Here is a 16,956-nt window from a genome sequence, read left to right as displayed (position 1 = left end):
TACTGTAAAATGATTGTAGACATCCTTGGAAAATGAACAGATCAATAGCAAATGAGGTTTTAATGTGGTGAGGCACCTAGTTCTCAATAGTAGGGAAGCAAACTATATATCGAATGAGCCGATGCTTGCCAAAACAAATAAGGAAAATCGTTTAGGTGTTTTACTGGGCTATAAGTTAAATAGAAGTATTTTATGCCAGATTATTGCTTGCAAGGGCAAATTTATGCTACTATGCATTAACTAAGAAACTGTATCGCAAAACAGATCAAAAGTTAATACATAAGGTCCTTGTTAATCCATACTTAAGTACATAAGTTGATGATCCCCTGCTCTTGAAACTCAATTGAGTTAATTGCATGACATATTCATGTTCTCTTGGACAGCATCTATCATAAAAACATTATGGAGATATTTGAGGCCAGCAATAAAGGTAATCAGCATAGCTTGAAAAATTAGATTTGGGGTGCATATGAAATTGATCCAACATGGCAGCCCCATTAATAACTTTCTTGCTATATTGGTTAGAGCTATTCATCCACACATTTATATTGTGCTTTTGTTTGCTTCTTGGACTCAGCCTCAAATACACGTTTTCCCCTCCTTGAGCAGAGTAACTTCCATCTAGCCTTTGTTTTGTGAACTTTTTAAAAATTTCCTCTCACAGTGGAATCACAGTGTGCTTTAAATCTTTCAAATTCCTCTCACATGGAATGTAAAAGAATTGTATTTATTGGGATTTATTAACTATCTGTATGAAGAGATTCACCCAAAGTGATGCACAGCAGGTACAGTTTAACATAAAACTTACAACTTTTTTTTAACAGTATAACAATATTAAAATGATCAAGTATAAATGTAAATACAATGAAAGAGGAAAACGTGAAAACGGCAGATTGAAACCTAATAATAGGACTACCACGAAACAGGATAAAAAATATACAGATTTAACAGCACTGAAATTCAGAGATATAATACAATGTTGGCATAATACTAATTAAATAATAAGCACATAGAACATTCAAATAACATTGCTATGATACTAATGCTTTTCTACAGTACAGCTTACCATATAACTGAGAGACCAAGTGCAGATATATAGATGAGGTGGTAATTGTCACCAGGGATAAATAGATGGGTGGCTAAACTTAAGGCAAGTTCTTTGTATAGTTAAACAAGATATATGGAACTGATCTACGCTCCAGTGTGTGTAGCAAGCTAGTCCTGGTGCAGAATGAGGATATAGTCAGTCACCCTATATTTTAAAAGCTTGGGAGAAGAGCTATTTTACCTGCTTCCTGAAGTTGAGGTAATCTCCAGTTATACATAGAGGGGCATAATTGAACGAAAACGTCTATCTCCATGGGCGTTTATCTCCGAGAACGGGTCCGTGAAGGGGCGGACCGAATCTGTATTTTCGAAAAAAATAGACGTCCATGTTTTATTCGACAATTTGTGAGCTGGGCGTTTTTGTTTTTCAGTGATAATGGAAAATGAAAGCGCCCAGCTCAAAAACCAATAAATCCAAGGCATTTGTTCGTGGGAGGGGCCAGGATTCGTAGTGCACTGGTCCCCCTCACATGCCAGGACACCAACCGGGCACCCTAGGGGGCACTTTTACAAAAACAAAAAAAAAGGTAAAAGAGCTCCCAGGTGCATAGCACCCTTCCCTTGTGTGTTGAGCCCCCCAAATCCCCCTCAAAACCCACTGCCCACAAGTCTACACCATTACTATAGCCCTAAGGGGTGAAGGGGGGCACCTACATGTGGGTACAGTGGGTTTGGGGGGGGGGGGTTGGACGACTAAGCATTAAGCAGCACAATTGTAACAGGTAGGGGGGGGATGGGCCTGGGTCCACCTGCCTGAAGCCCACTGCACCCCCTAACAACTGCTCCAGGGACCTGCATACTGCTGCCAGGGAGGTGGGTATGACATTTGAGGGTGAAAATAAAAAGTTGTGAAACATCATGTTTTGTGGTGGGAAGGGGTTAGTGACCACTGGGGGAGTCAGGGGAGGTCATCCCCGATTCCCTCTGGTGGTAATCTGGTCATTTAGGGCACTTTTTGGGGCCTTATTCGTGAAAAAACAGGGTCCAGGAAAAGTGCCCTAAATTCTAGCTACAAACGCATACTTTTTTTCCATTATCGGCGAAAGGCGCCCATCTCTCCTCGGCCGATAACCACGCCCCAGTTCCACCTTTGCCACGCCTCCGACACGCCCCTGTCAACTTTGTACGCTTCCACGATGGAGTGCAGTTGAAAACGTCCAAAATCGGCTTTCCATTACATAGTAACATAGTAACATAGTAGATGACGGCAGAAAAAGACCTGCACGGTCCATCCAGTCTGCCCAACAAGACAACTCATGTGTGCTACTTTTGTGTATACCCTACTTTGATTTGTACCTGTGCTCTTCAGGGCACAGACCGTATAAGTCTGCCCAGCACTAGCCCCGCCTCCCAACCACCGGCTCTGGCATAGACCGTATAAGTCTGCCCAGCACTATCCCCGCCTCCCACCACCGGCTCTGGCACAGACCGTATAAGTCTGCCCAGCGCTATCCCTGCCTCCCAACCTCCAGTCCCGCCTCCCACCACTGGCTCTGGCACAGACTGTATAAGTCTGCCCCGTACTATCCCCGCCTCCCAACCTCCAGCCCCGCCTCCCACTACCGGCTCTGCTATCCAATCTCGGTTAAGCTCCTGAGGATCCTTTCCTTCTAAACAGGTTTCCTTTATGTTTATCCCACGCATGTTTGAATTCCGTTACCGTTTTCCTCTCCACCACCTCCCGCGGGAGGGCATTCCAAGCATCCACCACTCTCTCCGTGAAGAAATACTTCCTGACATTTTTTTTGAGTCTGCCCCCCTTCAATCTCATTTCATGTCCTCTCGTTCTACCGCCTTCGTATCTCCGGAAAAGGTTCGTTTGCGGATTAATACCTTTCAAATATTTGAACGTCTGTATCATATCACCCCTGTTTCTCCTTTCCTCCAGGGTATACATGTTCAGGTCAGCAAGTCTCTCCTCATACGTCTTGTTACGCAAATCCCATACCATTCTCGTAGCTTTTCTTTGCACCGCTTCGATTCTTTTTACATCCTTAGCAAGATACGGCCTCCACAACTGAACACAATATTCTAGATGGGGCCTCACCAACGACTTATACAGAGGCATCAACACCCCCTTTCTTCTGCTGGTCACACCTCTCTCTATACAGCCCAACAACCTTCTCGATACAGCCACCGCCTTGTCACACTGTTTCGTCACCTTCAAATCCTCAGATACTATCACCCCAAGGTCCCTCTCCCTGTCTGAACCTATCAGACTCTCGCCACCTAACACATACGTCTCCCGTGGATTTCTATTCCCTAAGTGCATCACTTTGCATTTCTTCGCATTGAATTTTAATTGCCAGACCTTAGACCATTGTTCTAGCTTCTTCAAATCCTTTTTCATGTTTTCCACTCCCTCCGGGGTGTCCACTCTGTTACAGATCTTAGTATCATCCGCAAATAGGCAAACTTTACCTTCTAACCCTTCGGCAAGGTCACTCACAAATATATTGAACAGAATCGGCCCCAGCACCGATCCTTGAGGCACTCCACTACTCACCTTTCCCTCCTCCGAGCTAACTCCATTCACCACCACCCTCTGGCGTCTGTCCGTCAACCAGTTCCTAATCCAGTTCACCACTTTAGGTCCTATCTTCAGCCCATCCAGTTTATTTAAAAGCCTCCTGTGGGGAACCGTGTCAAAAGCTTTGCTGAAATCTAAGTAGATTACGTCCATAGCTCGTCCCTGATTCAATTCTCCTGTCACCCAATCAAAAAACTCAATGAGATTCGTGTGGCACGATTTCCCTTTGGTAAAACCATGTTGTCTCGGATCTTGCAACTTATTTGCTTCCAGGAAATTCACTATCCTTTCCTTCAGCATCGCTTCCATTACTTTTCCAATAACCGAAGTGAGGCTTACCGGCCTGTAGTTTCCAGCTACTTCCCTATCACCACTTTTGTGAAGAGGGACCACCTCCGCCGTTCTCCAATCCCTCGGAACATCTCCCGTCTCCAAGGATTTATTAAACAAATCTTTAAGAGGACACGCCAGGACCTCTCTGAGCTCCCTTAATATCCTGGGGTGGATCCCGTCTGGTCCCATGGCTTTGTCCACCTTTAGCTTTCCAAGTTGTTCATACACACTCTCTTCTGTAAATGATGCTGTATCCACTCCACTATCATTTGTACTTTTTCCAGTCCATCGCGGTCCTGCTCCAGGATTTTCTTCTGTGAAAACAGAAGTATCTATTTAGCAAATTTGCTTTTCCTTCATCACTATCTACATAGCTGTTCCCAGTATCTTTTAGTCTCACAATTCCCTTTTTAGTCATTCTCCTTTCACTAATATACCTGAAGAAACTTTTGTCACCCCTCCTTACATTTCTAGCCATTTGTTCTTCCACTTGCGCTTTTGCCAGACGTATCTCTCTCTTGGCTTCTTTCAGTTTCCTCCGGTATTCCTTCCCGTGTTCCTGTTCTTGAGTTTTTGTATTATACCGATTTATTCGTTTTTGTGAGATTTGGGTCGAAATCTAGGCGTTTTTCTCTTTCAATTATAAGGTGGATAGCCCCTCTGGGAGTAAATTCCAGAGCATGGGGAGAAGGCTCGATGGCAGATCACAAAGGGGCCCATTTTAGTAATCTTCATTGTTTTTAAAGGAACAGTTTTATGCTCCCTGTCAAAGATTAGAGCAATGATTATTTCACATGTGGTTTTGAGACCCTACAAATTATTCAGAGCAACACTCGTCTCCATTCGTTTTATTCATGCTACAGCTTCACATCCTTTTGCACATTTACCACCTGTAGTCACATTATTCATTAAACTGTATTCCTACATTCACACCCATCAATCAGACACAAAATTTTACACACAAAGGACACTCTTTCCTAAAGCGCAGTATGGTTGTACACTTACCATGAATTAGTTACCAAAATATGTACACGGTAACTGCAAAGTCTTCATGTTAACTGTGGGTAGGGTTACCATATGTCCGGAGTTCCCTGGACATGTCCTCCTTTTCAGGGGACTATGGGGTCTGAACATTTTTTTCCAGACAGCCTGTTTGTCTGGGTTTCTGGTGGTCTAGTGGCATCTTTGGGACAGGAAAGAACTCTACTCTTTCCTGCCCACTACCACTGACCTCCCTCACTACCGCCACTTCTTGAAAATGGCTGATGAGATTTCAAAGAGCAGCCACTGCTTTAAGACTCGATAGCTATTTTCAAGAAGCAGCGGGGAGATCAATGGCAATGAGCAGGAAAGAATGGGATTTTTTCCTGCCCTGAAGGGGCCACTAGACCACTAGGGCTGCAAGGTAGGCTAGGGAGGAAAGGGGACAAGCTGCACATGGATGGGAGGGAGAAAAGGGAGAAAGCTGCTTGTGGATGGGAAGGAAATGAGAGGAGAGGGGGACATGCTGCACATGGAGGGGAGGGAAGGGAAGGGAAAAGGGGGAAATGCAGCACATGTATAGAAAGGGATAGAAAGGAGAGGGGGACATGTTGCTTATAGGCGGGAGGGGAAAGGAAAGGGGAGCATACTACTCATGGATGTTTGCTTTTTTGGAAATGTACATCTTTTCTAATTTTGTATTACTTTTACCAGTATTTTCACTGCTTATAGAATCTGGCTTTCTTGGGGGATCATGGTGACTATGTGGCGGAGTGGGCCTAGGGGCGAGTAGCATTATTTTCCCTGCCTTCTTTTTGTCTCTGCAAATATGGTAACCCTAACTGTGGAAGGGAATAAGATATTCTTCCCTCCCACAGCTGTGCTGCTCCTCTTCCTTAAGTTGTCTTTCAGGTTTGAAACATGATAGGAGACAATTCCTTTTTCTTGCCGTGCACCAGGTAGGGAAAGTTCCTTAAAGTTAAGATGTGGGAATTACCATGCATTAACTGCAAATGTCTCAAATAATGTTTTGCAGGTCATACCTTCTAAAGAATGTAGCAAGCTGCATTATTTTATCTGCAATTCAGTTAATATGTGGCAAAGATTTTCTGTGTTATCTGAATGACAAAACACTGGGGACATCCTCAACAGTTAACTTGGAGACATTGCAATTAATGTATATAACTTTTGGTAACTAGTATATCCTCAGCTGAGGCAGGTAGGAGATGGCGCTGAGGGTTAGCAGCTGATGCTGGAGCTTGGTTAGGTTACTGGGTAATGGTGACTAGACAGTGATACTTGGTCTAAAGGGCTAAAGAGCTAGGAGCTGGGAGAAGGAAGCTGGAGGCCAAGGCAAGTGTGTGTGTGTGCATGCACCTGTGAGAGACTGATGTGTCACTGAATGGAGGCTGAGAAAGGATGTGCTGAACGAGATCTGGGTCCTAGACTCGAAGATTCATGTGCATTGATGCTGCTAGTGCATGGACAACATTTTCTAGTGGTCTCAGGCACTGACTGGAGGAAGAGCAGATGAGCTCTTGACTGCTGAAAAGACCATGTTTTTAAGGGGCCTGTGATTTTTGACTTAAGTAACTGCTAGAGACTACATTGGTAACTCTGGTGAACCAGGCCAGAGAGAAAGTATATTGCCATGCTGACAGACAGTAATGTATGTCATGGCCCTGAAGGAACAAGCCACTGGACAACCTTGTTACATCTAAGGAACATTTTTGTGTTTATTATTCTCTCCCCACCACTGAATTTGTTGTTCTCTATATGCTGCTAGTTGCTCTTTAATATTCGCAACATCTCCCTTGAGCTCAGTAATAGCTCAAGCACTGCCCTGAATAATAATTTTGATCTAAGACAATTCCTCCATGATAGGCTCGAGCAGTTCTGAAACCTCTTGCAGAGATGCCATTTTAATTGCATTTCATTCTTCCCACAGGAGGAACCACAAGGGGAAATACCACATCAATTTTGTTCTGCTTTGGTTCTGACGTGATCCAGCAGTTGAGGCAACAATAAGAATGTAAAAAGAATGCAGAAAGCAGCAATCGGAAGGTAAGAATTTGTTTCCAGCTCAGGAGATCACGTTCTAGGTGGCCATATTGGAGCAACCTTGAACTGGAAGTTTGTCATGGGCTATTTCTAATAAACTTTCAGAGGACTGCTTTCTTGTCTGGATGGCTGGAAGTATCATGGACTCCCTATTTATGGAATTTTCTAAATGATAGCAGCCAGAATGGCCACCTAAGCAGTAGTGAGGCTGCCGTTCTGGAGAGTGAGGGCTGTACACAAGAATCCTATCAGCAAAGATTTGAAAAGGTGTCTCTACAAGTAAAAGAGAATCCCCAGAGTTTCTTTTACAGGCTCAAAGAAGTGGCTTGGAGATGGCACCACCTGGAAGGCAAGTCTAGCATTGGAATAGAAAGAGTCAACCTCATTGAAACATTCTTGGAAGGACTACCCCTGTTGATGAAACAATGGGTGAGGTGACACTTGAAGTTCAAGTCGGAGAGCACTTTGGAAGCAGCTGAACCTTAAAAACAGAAGAAATGAGCTGGGAGTCCTGGAAGGAGAAGAGAGAAGGCAGGACTCAAAAATATTAAGGACCAGAAACCACTTTCTAGCCTGGTGTCTCTAGGAAAAGTTAGAGAGGTAGAATAGTTGTTCTTCCCATACTTTTATCACAGGCAGATCATGCAATTAGCACATATTCACCTGTTAGGAGCTCACCTGGGGGAGAAAACTCGGGAACAAATTTTGGCCGGGTGCATTCAAGCAAGTAGCACTTTTCTGTCAATCCCGCTCAACCTTCCAGTTCAACAGTCTTGCAAGGGTTTCCCCTTCCACTCTCATGCCCATTCTCAATACTCCATTTGAGAGGGTGGTTATGGATTTCAAAGGGACACTGGAACCTTTGGCAACAGAAATATCCTAGTTATCCTGAGTTATGCCATCCACTATCCAGAGGCCATTGCACTATGTAATATGAAGATTACTACCATAGTCAATACTTTGTGGGAAGCCTTATCTCACATGGGGACCCCTACTGAGATACTGACTGACCAAGGCACCACTTCTATGTCCTGAAGTATTTGCAGATGGTCTAGTGGAATGCTTTAACAAGACTCATTAAACAGATGTCATGGCTCCCCATGACAAACTTGGAAAACTCAAAGATTAACTCAATAAATTCCAGGGGGGGCGGGGCAGAAAAAGTGTTTCTCAAGCAGTTCCAATCTTTGCTTGGCCTGTAGACCTTTGCTGCACAAATTATCCCCATGGGAAGAATTTTATTCTGGCATTTGGCCATGGCCACAGTGGGGGGTAAAAGACAGACACCATTTTATCTGTATTAAACAGGCAATAAAGGAGGACCTAGAAGTATGGGAAGGCTTCCTGGAATCCTTCAATGGGTGTTCACAGATGCATCTGGTGGCAAGGGTTTTGGCATCTATTTCAGGGGATTGTGGTGCTTTGAACGATGGCCTGCAAGTTAGCATGAGAAAGACTCACAAGGGAAATCATCTTTCGGTCACCTTAAGAATCTAGACCCCAAACCTAGCTGACAAATTGTTTTTAGAATAGACAAAATGGCTTTCCAGTAGAACCCAAGGTGTCATTAGCTTGCTTAGAGAAATCATACTGCTATGCATGTGTTTTAATATTATTTGATTATTTGCAAAGCACTGCACATACCAGGAGAGCATAATAATATAGCAGACACTCTATCTCGTTTTATGCTCACAGAATTCCAGCTTCTGGTCCCAACATCCGACCCTATGGGAACCACAGTACCCAGTGCAGTGTAGCAACTTTTTCCCCAGAGGAATACATCTAGCCCCGTCTTTGGCCGTTTTCAAATCCAGGCTAAAAGCCCACCTCTTTACCGCTGCTTTTGACTCCTAACCATTACTCACTTGCCCTGTACCCTCTTATCCCCACCTCTTGAATTCCCTTACCTCTTAGTTGTTCTGTCTGTTTACTTGTCATTCTTAGATTGTGAGCTCTTTGAGCAGGGACTGTCTTTTTTCATGTTTGGTGTACAGCGCTGTGTATGCCTTGTAGCGCTATAAAAGTTATAAGTAGTAGTAGTAGTAGGAATGATGTTTAATATGGGCTTCTCTATCAGAAGCAACGGCAAGAAACAGAGCATAGAGAGGGCTCCAACTTGAATAATGGGACTCAGACATGCCTGTACAATGGTATGAAAGGAAAGCATATGACTGAGTGAGAGAATGGCCCCCACCACAAACCAATCAAGTGAGGTGGCTCATGGGTTACAGTTGGGCAAAAAGTTACTTAGATTAGACTGTTATTGTATTAGTTAAGAGGTTGAACTGTTGGACAATGTTTTGCATGTAGAATTGGTACAATGATATGTTAGTGCTGTGGCCTTTTACAATAAATTCCTACTTTCAGAAGAAACATGGACTGTCTCATGTCAATGGGGAAAGAAAAGGGAGGGGTAGGGGGAGGTGAGTAGGGTAGGGTAGCAACCCCAATGTGCAGTCAGCTGCAGACTATCACACTTGTATTTCGGTGCTGTGTCTACGTCTAAAACCATGTTGAGTTTGATGAAATACATTGTATGTTTCCAGAAAAGTTTGCAGCTGTTCATTCACCAAAAACTCAAGCAACTTTGTCATCCAGGGGATGCTAGTGACCGGGCAATAGTTCTCAACAGTGCCTAAGGATTTAAAACAACATTTGAAACTTTTATGGATAACAACCAGATTGCAAAACAAAGTTCAGAAACTCAGTAAGCCAATATAAAATATTCAAAGGAACTTTCACTAACAAGCAAGAAGTAGAAATATCAAGAGGCAAGACTTCTTAGAAAGTTTGGTCAGAGTTCATTCAACTGATTATACAGATAGTCTCTGAAAACTCTTCCAAAATCTGTCTCCAGGTATATCATTCATTTGATCTGTCACCAGTAGCATTAAGCTGTTATCTAAATTAATCATTGGAAAAGATTGCCTCATTTTATTGACTTTATTCTTTAAAATGTGTGCTAGTTCTTCAGCATTATGTTGTAAAGATTCTGGAATCATAAGTAACTTATCTGTATTGATCAGATTAACAAAATATTTTTAAAGTGCTTTACAGGAATTATCTTTAGAAAGGGTTCAGTTTATATGTGTTTACGTATAATCCTTGAGGCAGTGATTTGCAAAATGCTGGCCACTGTCGATGGGACCACAATATTCACTATTGCAAGTAGTCTTTTAGGAGTTAAGTTCTTTATCGTATTGTGAACTCACATAGAGGGGCATAATCGAACAGAAACGCCTATCTCCATGGGCGTTAATCTCCGAGAATGGGTCCGTGAAGGGGCGGAGTGAACCGTATTTTCCAAAAAAAATAGACGCCCATGTTTTATTCGCCAAGGTGTGAGCTGGGCGTTTTTGCTTTTCAGCGATAATGGAAAATGAAATCGCCCAGCTCAAAAACGAATACATCCAAGGCATTTGTTTGTGGGAGGGGCCAGGATTCATAGTGCACTGGTCCCCCTCACATGCCAGGACACCAACCGGGCACCCTAGGGGGCACTTTTACAAAAACAAAAAAAAGGTAAAAGAGCTCCCAGGTGCACAGCACCCTTCCCTTGGGTGTTGAGCCCCCCAAATCCCCCTCAAAACCCACTGCCCACAAGTCTACACCATTACTATAGCCCTAAGGGGTGAAGGGGGGCACCTACATGTGGGTACAGTGGGTTTGGGGGGGTTGGACGACTAAGCATTAAGCAGCACAATTGTAACAGGTAGGGGGGGGGATGGGCCTGGGTCCACCTGCCTGACGTCCACTGCACCCCCTAACAACTGCTCCAGGGACCTGCATACTGCTGCTTGGGAGGAGGGTATGACATTTGAGGGTGAAAATAAAAAGTTGTGAAACATCATTTTTTGTGGTGGGAGGGGGTTAGTGACCACTGGGGGAGTCAGGGGAGGTCATCCCCGACTCCCTCTGGGGGTAATCTGGTCATTTAGGGCACTTTTTGGGGCCTTATTCGTGAAAAAACAGGGTCCAGGAAAAGTGCCCTAAATTCTAGCTACAAACGCATCCATTATCGGCGAAAGGCGCCCATCTCTGTTCGGGTGATAACCACGCCCCAGTTCCGCCTTCACCACGCCTCCGACACGCCCCCGTCCACTTTGTCTGCATCCGCGACGGAGTGCAGTTGAAAGCGTCCAAAGTTCGGCTTTCGATTATACCGCTTTATTTGTTTTTGTGAGAAAGACGCCCATCTCCCGATTTAGGTCGGAACTTGGGCGTTTTTCTCATTCGATTATAAGCTGGATAGTGATTCACTATTTTTCACACCTGAAGACTACTAATATTATATCAAATACTATAAAAACTCTATTATTATGAATATGCAAAACTATAAACAAGCTTTCAAAAAATCAAGAGTAGAGAGGTGTGGTAGCCGAGTTAGTCCACTTTTAAAGGTAATCAATAGAAATAAAACAAAATAAAACATGGAAAAGAAAATAAGATACCTTTTTTATTGGACATAATACATTTCTTGATTAGCTTTCGAAGGTTGCCCTTCTTCATCAGATCGGAAATAAGCAATTGTTGGTAGATGACAGTATATATAAGTGAAACATCAAAGCATTTCAGTGACAGTCTAACAGAAAAAGTCTAAACTCCCTGCCAGTGTTACTGGAACAAAGGTACACTGCAAATTCAAGTCATCAGCTGAAAAAGCCTCCATATGATTAAACATACATTTTTATGTTTAATCATATGGAGGCTTTTTCAGTTGGTGACTTGAATATGCCGTGTACCTTTGTTCCAGTAACACTGGCAAGGATTTTAGGCTTTTTCTTGATTTTTTTGAACGCTTGTTTATAGTTTTGCATATTCATAATAATAGAGTATTTGATTTAATACTAGTATAACCTGGTGTCAGCATGTCTAACATCTAGGTGCCTGCATTTACAACAACCATAGAGACCTTCGTGTGCTTTGAATGTGTTTTCATTACTGTTTCTTATTACACATGTTAACAGGCTATTTTAGTAGCAATGTGCAGTGATTACAACATTTGAGGTTTTGTCACCTGTGAACCCTTATATCTTTTTCTAGGATAAGAACATAAGAATAGCCATAATGAGTCAGACCAAAGATTCATCTTGCCCAGTATCCTGTTTCCAACAGCGGCCAATTCAGGTCACAAGTATCTGGCAGAAATCAAATCAATGGCAACATTCCATGCTACCAATCCCTGGGCAAGCAGTGGTTTCCCCGTGTGTATTTCAATAGAAGACTGTGGACTTTTCCTGCAAGAACTTGTCCAAACCTTTTCCAAAAACAGATAATCTAATCTCTGTTACCACATCATCTGGCAATGAGTTCCAGAGCGTTACTATTCATTAAGTGAAAAAATATTTCCTCCTATTTGTTTTAATAGTATTTCCATGTAACCTCATTGAGTGTCCCCTAGTCTTTTTACTTTTTGAAAAAGTAAAAATCAATTCACTTTTACTCGTTTTATACTAAGCAGGATTTTGTAGACATCAATCATATCCCCCCTCAGCCATCTCTTTTCCAATCTGACGACCCCTAACTTCTTTAACCTTTCATCATATTGGAGGAGTTCCATCCCCTTTATCCTTGACGTTTCTGCATAGATTCATCAGGAAAAAAGTAATATGTGAAAAGCTAAAAATCCAAGGAGGCCAGGAGCTTCTTCAAACGCGTCTTACTTTGACGCCACCTTGGATCCACTGGTGGTAGGAATGTCTTTAAGAACTCTGACTCAATTTTCTTCCTCTACATAAAATATATTATTCTCCAAAGAGTCGCTGAACTCGGGAGAATGTTCAAGTGTCTCTAGAAGAGGTTTGCTCAGACAGTTTGAATATCTCAAAGATTTTGTTGAAAGGTCTACATTATTGGTTGCCTTTCTTTTTTATGAGAAAGACCTCTTGAGATTTGCTTTCTTGTACTACTGAATGCTTGTTTATGGATGATAAGATTAGTATTTTTCTGAATATATGTAAATGAATACAGGTTAGGAGGAAGAAATGTTTGGGCTTACATTCCCAAATTTTGTCCCTAGAGGCAACATTCTAATTTAGATATCCCTGTAAATGTTTTATTTTGCTTGAAAATGTGAAGTATGTTTTCTATGACACAACTCAGTTACGATTTTTCCTTGAGGTCAAAGAGGTAACAAGTGCAGTATCTTCAGATCCAGTAACTTAGTTTCTGGAACCGTCTGTAAGAAAAATAGATAAGGCTTGATGTCACTGATTTCTTATTATTTATTGGTTTTGTTTTCTGCCAACTTCTTTTGGTTCATGGAATTGTTCTTCTTTTCATTTGCAGTCTAATTTAAATGAACAAGAAGTACAAGTAGGTGTCTATCTCCTTTTTTTAAAATTGTTCTCTTTCATGTTTATTTGTAAATTTCCTTATCAAAGATTTTTATTTGCTAAAAAGAATTTTGAAATATCAATACAAATAATTGTGTTAGGCATTTACTTCCAGTAGAAAACTTGTTCTGGTTTCTACCTACTTTTTAAAATAATTTTCTGTGGCAGTTTATGATATTCATGTTTATAATGGGTGCATGATTTACTCAACTCATTTTGACGATATGCAAGTCATTCAAAGTGAACGGGCCATGTTTGCAGTAGCGCATGGACAGCCACTAGCATTGCTTATTAAACCAGAACTTAAGCTTGTTACATTTTTCAAACCATTCTTTCATAGCAGTCCATATTTCCCTTTTCTGCCATATTTGTGTTCACATTTTTCATCTTCAAATAGGCCCTGCGCCACCTTTTGGAACATCACCATGCTCAAGGAGACATTACATTAGTTCTAATCTTAAACAAATATTCAGCAGAGCTTCTCTGTTTCCACCTCAAATATCATGTGCAATTCTGGCCCCTGCATCTCAAAAAAGATATAGAAGAATTAGGAAAGGTACAGAGAAGGGTGACAAAAATGATAAAGGAGGTAGGACAACTTTACTATAAAGCAAGGCTAAAGTTGCTATGACTCATAACAAACATTAATTCGTGTTTTAACTGCAAGTCCCATTGTATGCAAAGAGACCTATTAATTAATAATGAATGTTAATGGCAATAGCATGCACTAATCAGATAGGACTTTTCAGTTAACCTAGCCTTTAAATGATGACAGATGCTGTTAACTTGATTTTAGTTTTAATGTGCTTTCATAGATTGTTTCCATAGTGTATGTTATAAAGCTGATTGTCTTAGATATTTAGATTGGTTTTCCCAGACTCAAAGAAAGTGCCTTAAAGCTTCTAATTGTACATTCAAGATAATGCATTTCACTCCTTAATAATGTATCCGTTGCTGACTTCTCCACTCAGTTTTGCTTAACTTGTCTTCCACAGGATGCAGCAGAGTGTGAAGAAATGTGTTTGCCAGAGGTGTTGCAACAGCTCTGAACTGTAGTAGGCTTTCTGCACTCCTACAGGTCCGGAAGACTGTAACAGACATCAGTTGTTCTTACTGACACTGGAATATATCAGGCTTTCCAATCTTTGATAATCACAAAGTAGTCAATATCAGGCTTTGTATCCCTATGAAAAAAGGAAGTTATCCACAAAAAGGATCAACACTATGGGAAGCATGTTAGGACAAATTTCTATTATATTGAGTTCTCCAATTCAATATATAGAGTCTAGGTGATCAGTGCAGGGAGTCAATTACCATAAAATTCAGCACAATGAATTTCCACAGAATGAGGTATAGTTGAATAATTTCTAACTTGGTGTTTCTCAATTCAGTCCTATCCTGCCTGGTTAAACCCTTTTGAATATCGACCTCAAATTTTCCAGATAAAACCCATCTTAATGTAGTAGCTTAAATGTTATGCTTACAAATTTAGGCCTATCTTTCTTTTGCCTAGATTTGTTAGCCTAATTTATCAGCTTAGTGCTGAAAATGAGTGCTAAACTTTTTAAGTTTTGACCCTGAGCTAAATCTATCTTTGTTGGCACCCACTTTTTATGCCCCTAAATTTAAGAGTTTTGTGAAATTTAGTGCATAAATTTAGGCACTCGGCCCATTAACCCCCTGATTGTATATATGGTATAAATTACAAAAAATCAGGAAGATCAAATCCAACCAACCAAGTTAAACCTTAAACTCACTATAGTAAACTTGGGTTCAGAATAATTTATCTTTTTATATATATATATGTATGCACTTTAAAAAAATGCTAAAGTGTTTTAAATTGTTTTAAATGTGCTCAGACCATACCGTTTACACCGTGGGTTGTTTGTAAAAGAGTGTGTTTTTATTTTTAGTTTCCCTTTCTGATGAAGACTTTTGAAACTCGGCCAGAGTTAAAGGGAGCAGTTATTTTGATGGCAAGATTGGAATGGATGAATGATATGTGATTTTAATGAAGCACAAGCACGAGCACAATATACCCCAAGGGAAGTGAAATAATTATGTGAATATGTGTGTATATCGCATTGTGGGTTGGTTTGTGTAAGATATGTGGGGGAAGAGAAATCAGGGTGTCATGAATTAACATATTCCTCCTTTAGGTTTAAACAAACGGTGAACTGTATGTTTTATTATCCATGTATCAGAAGGTAATATGGAATGTACCATAATTTATGGGCGGAGGTTTGAGCTCAAGTCTAACAATATTTAATGTGAAAAGTCCATGACTTATACATATGTATTTTAGATATACGCATACATTGGTGAGTAAGATCTACTTGGGCGCAGCTGTATGTACATACACAAATATTAGGAGGTGGAACATCATATGTGCAATGATGGTTCCATTGTGACACCACCACATATTCCTCTTGGGGATATAATGGGTGTAAACGGTATGGTCTGAGCACATTTAAAACAATTTAAAACACTTTAGCATTTTTTTAAAGTGCATACATATATATATATATAAAAAGATAAATTATTCTGAACCCAAGTTTACTATAGTGAGTGTATATATGGTATGCCAAGTAGTGCATGTTAAATTGTGTATGTGGCCATTTTACACATGTTACTCATAATGAGTCTTTTAGTGTTGATAATAACCAATTATCAACACAGATGGGCAATAATTGGAATTTACTCACGCATCTTTTTAGGTATATTCTAAAAAGAGGTGTGCATAAATTTTAGTGCATGTAGTCAGAAAGGAGGTGTAGCAGTGGGAAAAGTGTGGGCATCTCAAGGCAATCAATCAAATCTATGCGCATGGTTGCAGAATTCAAGGAAGCGCACCTAGATTTAGGCACAGGCATTTACACCGGCTTTTCAATGACATATATGGCTGCGCCTAAATCTAGGCATGTCCACCCGGCCTATGTGCGATTCTATAAACTGCGTCTAAATGTAGACGCGGCTCATATAATACCACTAGGTGCATAAATCTGACATGTCTAGATTTTAGTAGCCATATATAGAATTTAGCCCAATATGTTTAAATTTAGAAGCATAGGGGTTGATATTTGAGTAACTGGTTAACACCCCCCCCCCCCCACTTTTACAAAGCCATGCTAGCTGCTGCTGCTGCATGTCAATGCCGACACAGCCCATTCACTTTGAATGGGCTGTGTTGGCATTACTGCACCGGCAGCCTCTAGTGCGGCTGTGTAAATGGGGTAGGGGGTAAGAGAGGCTCAGTAACGCGACATAATGGCCTTGGCAAAGTAGCCTTGTAACAAAACAGCCCTTGACAAAATAGACCCATAACAAAATAGCCCATAGCCCTTCACAAAAATAAGAAGTATAGTAAATGTCTCCCTCCCTCTGGGGGTCCAGCATCTCTTCTTCCCCTCTATCCTCCACTCCATCCTCTGAGCCTATAACATGGCTTAGTAAACAGGGCCCTAAGTTTTAAATCTTCCCTCCTGATAACAGATATCTATATCTAGAAATTCCTCCTCCAAACTACCAATATAAGTTCTGAAAGTAATATTTTCATCTAAATGATTTAAATAATGTATAAACTCTTTTAACCTTTCTCTACTACCACTC

The sequence above is a fragment of the Microcaecilia unicolor genome, chromosome 1, assembly GCF_901765095.1.
Source record: "Microcaecilia unicolor chromosome 1, aMicUni1.1, whole genome shotgun sequence".
NCBI lineage: Eukaryota > Metazoa > Chordata > Amphibia > Gymnophiona > Siphonopidae > Microcaecilia > Microcaecilia unicolor.
This window is presented reverse-complemented; position numbering follows the sequence as displayed.